The sequence below is a fragment of the Arachis hypogaea genome, chromosome 12, assembly GCF_003086295.3.
Source record: "Arachis hypogaea cultivar Tifrunner chromosome 12, arahy.Tifrunner.gnm2.J5K5, whole genome shotgun sequence".
Taxonomy (NCBI): Eukaryota; Viridiplantae; Streptophyta; class Magnoliopsida; order Fabales; family Fabaceae; genus Arachis; species Arachis hypogaea.
This window is the reverse complement of record NC_092047.1, coordinates 114,951,676-114,962,097: the sequence shown is the minus strand read 5'-3', so window position 1 is coordinate 114,962,097 and position 10,422 is coordinate 114,951,676.

The window sequence follows — 10,422 nt, the reverse complement described above, 5'->3', positions numbered from 1 at the left end:
CGGGTCTTTAGCATGTAAAAATTATCTAATCTTCAACCATGATTTCACAATTCACATAGTAAAATTCACTTAAAAAAATGTAACAATAACTAACCCTTCTCTAAAATTAAAGCATAACCACAATCAATACTAATATTGTCTAATAACACCAAATATTTAAATCAATACAAATAACACAATATTATGCATTAGTCTAAAGTCTTATGCATTTTAAACACAAAACATTAACTTATAGTCTTATAATGACTAATAACACAAAATATTATGGTTTACAATACTTAAATTTCACATAAGAATAGTCATCATCCATCACTAATAACACAAAATATTAATTGTGTACGATGACCGAGCTACCGGGCCGAGTTCGGGTAACCCGAGCTATGGCCCGGACCCGACCCGAAATAATGGCCGGATCTATTTTTGTGACCCTTATCCGGCCCTAAACCCGATGGAATCACATCAAATTAGCCCCTAAAAAATTCGGGACCGGACCGGATCTTCGAGCCGGGCCGGGCCATGAACACCTCTAACTCCTATTATTTAACTACAACCCCAACCAAAGTTTCTAAAATTCTAATTGCATTTTTTTTAGATACATAAGTTTCGTTTTTTAGTTTTTGGTAAAAAAGACACAAGTTTCTATTTACATTAAGTACCTAGCAGATTGGAAATTGTCCTAAACGGGCTTTTATATGTACGGAAATTCAGCAATGCATTTAGCGTAAGAGCCCACAAAATCTTAACAATCTTGGCCCAATAAGACTTAAAATGCAATTCGATCCAAAAAACAATACCTGCAGTGCAAATTAGAGTTCCTAAACTCGAAACTAAAATCTCTTTTTGTAACATAATTAACAGAACCAATAAAAGGGGATGAACAACTACAATAATGCAAATTCTGTAGTTTCTATTATTTGGTGTTGATTTTTTTTTTTGTCGAATTTACCTTTTATATCAAATTTTAAATATTTAAAATTTATTAATTTTTATATTTTAAATTAAATATTAATTATTTAACTTTTTTTAGCAATTAAATGGCAACTTTTATACACCAAAAGAAACATTTTATAATAAACTTAGACGAGTAATAGAATATAAATTTGATGTGCACCCTTAAACTCAAGGATAGTTTTAGAGAAAACCTTGAGTTCATCCTTAAATTTGACAAATGGTGAAGTGGACAAGGGTATGTAGGTACATGAAGTTACTCTTATTCTGAGTTTACTCTTTTTCTGCTATCATCTGGTGTTGGATTAACAGCCAACAAAATTGGTTTCTTTTTTTTTGTATTTAGGAGAGTTGCTCAACCACAAATAGAAAGTAAAGTATAAGAGCTCAACAAAACAGATAAATTGGACTAACTATCAAAACAACAAGTCTCATCCTTACAAATGGTACCCCGGCCCAAAACACTTAACACAGACGGAAATCAAATAAAAAATCTACTTCTTATTCGATAAAAATAAGAGACCAAAGACCAACAACTAACAAAAAACAAACCAAAACACCTTGTCAAAACACCAAAACTAAGGTAGCATTTGGTAGAAAGATAGAGACAGAAAGATTGAGCTTGAGAGACAAATACTAAGAGACAGAAATTGAAAATTAATCTCAATATTTTGTTTGATGCAAAATAGGAGACAGAAATTGAAACAAGAATGAAACTCTAATTTGATTTGCATAAAGGTAAAATTAGAATTAATTAATTGAAATGAGGGTATTTTAGATATAAAATATTATTAAAGTTTTAAGTCTCCATCTCTAAATATTTTAGTACCCTATGTCTCCACTTTTTGGAGATACTGAAATACTGAAATTTTGGATACAGAGACAGAAATTTTAATACTAATCTCTGAACTAACAAACATGATATTGAGTCTCAGTCTCTCAGTCTCTATCTCATTACCTTCAAACACAAACGCTACCTAATACTAACTCCTCAAAAAATACCCTACACGTACTACTCCTTATAAAAGAATTTAGCCTTAGTTTTGTGCCGCTTTTCACTTTTTTTTTTTTTTTTGTTCTTTTTTATTGTACTGTCAACTCTGTTGATATTTTTTTTTGTGAATTCTATGGTGCTGTCTAAATTACCTAACTTGCTTTAAAGATAAAAAATAAAATATTTAAAATTTATTAAATATTATCTATTTACCTTTTTTGATAAGTTAGGCGCACAATTTCAAAGGCACCATAGCATTCTTTTTTTTTTTTTGGTCTCTCGTTACGTAAATATTTCACAATTTTTTTTTATCACTATACTGTAAACCTAGTTGGGAGCTTAATTTTTAGGTTATTCTTACCTCTTCTTTTGAGTTGATGTTTTAGAGTCAGCTCCTAATAATTGTCGTGAGAGGCCTTTGATATATTTGATATCTAACTTTATCCAAGAGAATAAAATTTTATTGTTGTATTATTATATTTGATATATTTGAATTGCGAAAGAAAAAAATTTCGATTTTAATTTTAGATACCTCTATACCTAAGAAATAGTAAAATTCTCTAAGACTTTTTAGAGAAAAAATATCATTCTGACCAAAATAATTTGAGAGATCTCTCGTAGATTGTGCTTTTAGAACAAAAATGAATTAAATTTGGTCTTTTAAAACTAAAATGATGAAGGGTGGAACAGAGTAATGAACCAAGTTAGAGTTTGCTTCTGAACCACTTGTTGGCATACATAATTCAAAGGTCCAAGTTTTAGGGGTGAACGCGGATCGGATCGGATTGGATATGGCCAAAATTTTGATTCGATCCGCACTAAAATCATCGGATGGGATCGGATCCAATATCCGCAGTTTTTAAGGTTGGATCCGATCCGATTCGATCCGTATCGGATATCGGATATATCCGCAAAACACAAAAATATTTTTAAAAGCTTATTTTTATTAAAAAATATTAATAAAATTTATTTTTTCTATTCTTTTAAATATGTTTACTCTTAAAATAATATTAAACATACTTTTCTTGAATAATAAATTAAAATAATACAACATATATGATAATTATTAGTTGAAATAAAACATAAAAAGAATATTTACTTATTAATTTTTTTATTTTTGCGGATACGCGGATACCAACACAAAATCCACAATCCGATCTAACTAGTGTGCGGATTCGATCCGATCCGAAAGCCTTGCGGATCGGATCCATATCCGCAATTTTCTGATCGGATTCGGATAAACACTGCGGAGATGCGGATCGAATCCGATCCATGAACACCCCTGCCAAGTTTTATTATATTCTTATATAGCGCACTACAAGAAAAAAGGTCTATGGCCACGCTTTTTTTTTTGCTACGCTTTAAAAGCATGGCCAAAAGTAGTCAATGGCCACGCTTTTATGAGGGTAGCGACTAAATAGAGATTTGGCCACATTTTTTCTTACTACGCTTTAAAAGCGTGGCGAAAAGGGTCAATGGTCACGCTTTTATGAGAATGAGGACATGCTCTATATTGATGATGATGAAGAGCAGTGCATTCAAATACCATGTTGATTTTTGGTTATCACTGCTAGTATTTAACAGGTTACGGTGGTTGATGCTGAGGCATACACCTATGATGATGAGGTCATCAAGAAAGTTGAAGCAATGGGGAAGCCCGAAAATCCTGAAGAAGAAGCTACTGTGAAAACTACTAGAGCCATAAAACATCATCAAGAAAGCTGAAGCAATGGAAAATCCCGAAAATCCTAAAGAAGAAGCTACTGTGAAAACTACTAGAGCCATAAAAGCTTCTCAATTGTTACTAAATGCCATTGAAATCCTGAAGACAAAGCTGGATGCATGCTGTACGTCTCTGAGCACATAGTGGAGGCTGATGATTAGTTTGGTGAATTGGGTGCACATATGTGAGGAGGTTTATCAAAATTATTGTTAGATAGGATGGCAAAGTTATTGGAATTGTAATTCATGTATTAGGAATACATTGCGTAGTTGTTATCATTTTGATTTTTGATATTTTGTTATACTGTCATGTGATTAAACATTTTTTTTGTGACAAGTTTATGTATGATGGATTAGTGGATTTAAAATTATTGGTCATTGTCTAAATTTTAAAATTATCTATTAATTTTGTAAGGTTTTATTACAAAGATTTAAAAAGATTTAAAAAAACTATAGGTTACTGAACAAAGTTTTTGCCATGCTTTAAAAGCATAGCCATATTGTACAACAGTCATCAATTGCCACGCTTTAAAAGCGTAGCTGTATCTCTCTCTTTTGGCACGTTTTAAAAACGTGGCCATATTTGGCACATATGGCCACGCTTTTAAACCGTGGCGATCTTTTAAACCGTGGCGATAGGTCACCAAAGCGTAGCGATAGAGCAAACGGCACCCTTGCAGTTGTGACCCTTTCAAAAGCGTGGCGAAAAGTTATCGCTACGCTTTTTTTTTTACTTTTCGCCACGCTTTAAAAGCGTAGCAAAAGGCATGTTTTCTTGTAGTGGCGCTTGCAATTCTTCGATCATAGCTTGCATTTGTGGAAATTCAAACTAGAGTATCTCTGGGTAAAAATCAGAAAATTAAATTTATATTTACAATATTAACTATTTGAATAATTTTAGTTTTCTTAATACAGACAAAAAAATGTCATGTGATAAATCGAAGTCCTTTAGTCACTTTCTTGCTCCATGACAAGGACAAAAGTTTTGGACTAGAACCCCACCAAACTTTTTGGGTTTGTTTATTTAAAATATTTTGATTAAAAATTTGAAATTTTTTTTTATATTTTTTACAAATATTAATTTTATTTAAAATTTGTTTCGGACCAAGTTATGCATTTACTTTAAAAAATTATTACTAGAAATGCAATTTTTTTTAATCTTTGCTAGACTCTTGTTCATCTTATTTGTAGAATTTAACAAAAAAATTTATTATATAATAAAAAAAAATAAAATCTAACATAGTATATATTTTATTTCAATTTAATAATGATCTAAATTTAAATTGAATTGCTAATTAAGTATATAAACTGAGTGTAAATTTGTCCTATTACAATTTTAAAATAATATCACTTGAAATATTTACGTGTCATTAGGTGAATTATTATTTGCAAGTAACATGTTGACTGATATAATAATAATTATTATTATTATATATATAGAATTATGTACATGAAGAGAAATTTATTGAAAATTCAGGCGGTTAACTTTTATTTGTCAATTCTATGATAATAATAATATAGATCAACCTCGTCAAAATTAAAATTCGATTAAACTCTACCCATTTTTGTCCACTTGTTTGTTACATTGTTCCTTACAATTTTGTCGGTCACTATATAATCTTTTAATTCTTCAAAATAAATAAATTAATATATTTATTAAATTATATATAAATTGAGTTAACCTGTAATATTGGAAGTTCTAGATCACCAATAATGAAACATGTTAAAATGTATGCAACTTTTCTCTCTTCACTCTATTGTCACACATGAACCGATGGTGACAAAAATCATCACTATACTCCACATGGATTTTTTTTCCTATTTAATTTCTGCTGAAACAGTGAAAAATTAAAGTCACAAACTAATTGATTAAAGGCCCCCATTATTGTCTCTCCGACTTATTCGTGAAAGGAAATTAAAAAAAGGTTTCTACATTCTTCTGAATTAGTCTAGTTATAACAGTGATTCTATCTAGCTAGTAAGATCTAAGAATATTTGTATAAACTTCTTGCATAATTTTCACATCTCAGATTTTCACTTAAAGGATTTTTTTTTTCTTTATGCAGTATTACAAATTTTATATCACATAAAAATCATGATCTCTAACAAATTTACTAGACATTTTTATGTGTAAAACATTAATAATAATAATAATAATAATAATAATAATGCTTGTGAAATCTTAATCGAAATCTATGTGGACCAACAAAGCCACTTAAATAAAATGAAAAATGAAAACCAAGTGCTTGCTTGGACCTCGTGATTGATTGCTAGAGACAAAAGTAGCTTGTCATTGAGCCATTGGTCATGTCTTCCATGTTTTTCATTTTAATTATTAATATATTTTCTAAATAAATATATAAAGCTTTTGGTTACACATTTAGGAAATTCTTTTAAATAAATAAATTAAATATTTTATTTATTAATATATGTAATTTAGAAGATATTTATCAATTTATGTAAATGAAATCGGTCGTTATTAGCGACGATTTTGCGACCAATCAAACTTTTTTAGGATTTAAAAAAAATCGATTGCTAAATTTTAATTAGCGACTGATTTAGTAACCACCCACGGTTGGTCGCTAAAATAAAAATTAGTGACCGATTTAGCTACCAATAACAAAGTCAATCTAGTCGGTTGTTAAAATCGGTCGCTATTTTTTTAACTTAGCGACCGAATTAGCAACCAAAACAAAAAACAAGCTTTTAGGGTATGTTAGTGGTTAAATCGGTTGCATTATTTATCTCGTTACGTAAATTGGTAAATACTTCATAAATTATATATATTGATAATAAAATATTTAATTTATTTATATAAAAAAATTTCCTACACATTTATCTCTTACAAAGTAGAGTTTTTGGTAAATAATATAGACTATTTTAAAGCTTTTAGTGCAAGTTATAATATAAATCTTGCATCAAATAAATTTGAAAACTTCAATTATTTTATTTTTTTCATGAAATCTCTTTTCATTAATCACCTTAAAAAGTAATGTTTTTAAGGTATTTTAATCAATTGTTAATAAGACACATAAGAAATTATTTGTATTTAAAAGATCTATACATGTAATATTTTGAATTAAAATTATATACAAGACGAAAGTGTATTTTATACTCTTAACATTTGTATTTAATTTCAATTTTATCTTTAACTTTTATTTAATTCCAGTTTTTACACTAGATATTTTGTAACATTTCAATTTTACGCCTCTTTGTTTGAATTTTAGTTCGTCAATAATTAGTAGTCAAATTCTTTTATTTTAAATTTTACCATTCTTCTAATATTATGTTTTATACTTTTATTAGGGACCTAACCATTAAGCCCAAAGCCTTGGTTGTATAATTAATTAATTCACCTATCATTATAAAAAATCACATTATAGTAATTGTTGGCATGGAGCATACAAAACTATCTTTCCAGATTGCTTTTTCCATGTCATCATAATTTTTATAAATATTTTCTTTGATTTCTTTCCCTCAAACTCAAATTAATTAATATTATATTTTTATTTAAAAATATTTAATAAATTTAATTAACTTCTCTCTAGCTAGTAACGGAAATATACCAGTCAAGTTCAACCGTCAAGTGTGTCAGCTTTACATGTTTATTATGAAGTTGGTTGAACTTTTTTTCCCTAATACTAAAGTAGTAAAGTTTGATGTGTGTATTATTTTGGACAAAATTCATAAATTCACATAAAAGAGGTCTTTTTTTGGACATGTAAAACTTAAAAGTCTCCCTCATCAATCAGTACACAATGGGCCCTATGAGAAATACCTTTTCCAACAACATTGGATCAATAATGTAGTCATCAAATCACTGTATTTAACTCTTTTTCAGTAAGAAATATGAGGCTTTTTTTTTTTTTGTATTGGGTTGTTATTGATGTTTTTTGTTAATATATATTATGATACAGTGATATGGAATAAAAAAATTATAAGTAACAATTTAAAAAATGACCAAAAAATAAAAAAAATAAACAAAAATTGTAATTACGAATTCAGATATAACAAAAAGAAATAAGAAATTATGAGTCATAATTTTAATTTTTTAATTTAAAAAAATTATAACTTATAAAATCATGAATAACGATTTTCTTTTTTATGTAAATTGTGAGTACCAATTTGTATTATACATTACATTTGTAAAATATATATATATTTCAACTCATATTAATGTATTATACAACTCCTTTCATTATATATATAAAGAATAATTAGCAAAAATATCACAATGTTTGATTTTACTTTGGAATAATTGATGGATAATGATGACAGATAAATTGATTATATTTAGACAAAACAATTGAAGTAATATTCATTTTGGTTTTTTAAACTTGTTTGATGAGTTAATAGTTTTTATTTATTTATTTTTAAATGACTAACTAAGTCTCCTATTTTATTTTTTGAATATTATTTTAATAGGTGGAAACTCAGGTGTAGTCGACTTCACGTAAAATTGATAGCTGAGAGTCGTTAGATGAAAATTTAATCAAATCAGTCAAACTATCTAACGACTCTTAACTATCAACTTCACGTGAAGTTGACTACACATGAGTTTCCACCTTTTAATAACAATTCAAAGGTAATTTGCATCAAGTATCCATTAAGGCAGTGTTTAAATGACAATATTGTACTAATTAACAGATATATGATCATAAAAATTTAGTTAAAAACCAAGAGAAACTATATTTTTTTAAAGTATGAAACTCAATTTGTCATTTTAAAAAATATCAAAATGGATATTACTTTCTTATGATTAAAAAAAATACTGTAACTGTTATTATTGTTTTTCAATTATGGAAGAGATCCAAATTAGTACCACATGCATCACGTGAAAGAATAGGACCCTCATTTGGACGCGTGGCAGTTAGTGATTAACCTAATATCAACATATAAACCATTAAAATTTGTGTTTTTGTTTTTATTTTTAATATTTTTTATTTTTTAAATTTTATGAAAAAAAATAAAAAAAAATAAAATTTTATTTTTTATTTTTATTTTCTTTTTTTTTACAAAATTTAAAAAACAAAAAATTATTAAAAATAAAAACAAAAATTATAAATACAAACTAAACATCACATCCCTTATATATTGTGTTTGCATGGTGAATAATTGAGCTATAATAATATAACCAAATGTTATGGTAGTCAATGTCATTATCATAACCTAAGTATATTATTTTGATATGCGTGCCCATATGATATGATATGATATAAAACCAGTTCCACCACTGCACTTATAATAATGTGTGTCCTTCATTGCTCATGATTTGCACATGGCATGTTAAAGGGGATTAAAAAAAAAAGAAAGATAAAGAAAAGAAAAGTGTTATTATTTAATTATTTTTATTAAAAACCTTGAATTCAAATTCGGCGTATGAAATGGATATACATAGTAAAGAACCGAAGTAAAAAAAAAAAAAAAGTTTTTAAACGAAGTAGTAGTATGGCCGAACAATGAGAATGTGACACATTGAGTGGTTTAATTGTTTGTTCAAACTTGGTTTACTCATTTTTTAAACTTCTTCATGTCACATTCTCATTGCTCAATCTATCATACTATTTTATATATGAAAGAAAAAAACATTTTTGCTCAAAAATTTTACTAGAAAATCGATATTAAAGAGTCATATTTCTATTAAAACTTTTCAATGATTGAACATGGTTATAACATGAGATAAAATTGTCTAACTATATCTATAATGGTTCAATTTGGCTTGAACAAAATTAACAATTGGAATAGATTCCACATGCTAATTAACTATTTCTACACCAACAACAACAATAATAATAATAATAACTGTTTCTTGCAACTTATCGCCGGTATTACTTCTGTCAAAATTTTTCAGACAGTGTCGGTACTTACCAAAAATATTCCGTTGCTTAAATAAATATTTTTCTAAAATGAATTTTTCAGTGGTAATAAAAGAATAATTTTTTTTATTTTTGTTTACAATAAAAAATCCTATATATTCCCATCCAAAATATAATTCGTTACAAATACGAAATATTTAACTATAATTTGAAATCAATAAGATAATAATAAAATAATATTTGTACCGAGTTATATGTTAAATTGAGATATTATAGCTCATTATTCAAGTGTTTAATAATAATAATAATAATAATAATAATAATAATAATAATAATAATAATAATAATAATAATTGTCTATGCATTATCCAAAAATATAAAGTCAAGCCTAATAAGAATAAAAATTCACCTAAAAAAAATTAGCCTTATTTACTTATCCGACTTCATATAGAGGTTGGACATGACAAGGGTGGTTCAATTTTATTTATCTGAATAAGTGATTATCTCCTGAAATATCTTTTACTATCTCTCTATTTTATCTAGAAGAGAGATCTCAACAAATTTTTAAGATAACAAGAACGGTCATCTACCATCAAAGGCAAAACTATTCTAAAAATGGTTATTTTTTTACTATAAATATACTAACAAAGCCTCAAGTATATTCACTTATTCAAAATCCAATCTATTGAAAACTTACTTAAACCCTTACTAACTTAAACATTAGAGTCTTTTACAGGTACCATCTTTCACCTCTTCACAAAAAATTCAGACGGCAGTACCTCGACTCCAACACAAGTCGAACGCTACCCTAAAAAGAGTATAAACCTCATGTTCAGGCCCAAATCCATCCGTTTAAACTAATTTTCGGAACAATAATAATATTTTATAAACATATAAAGTCCCATGAAGCTATATATATAAATAGTCACACCTTGTTCCTTT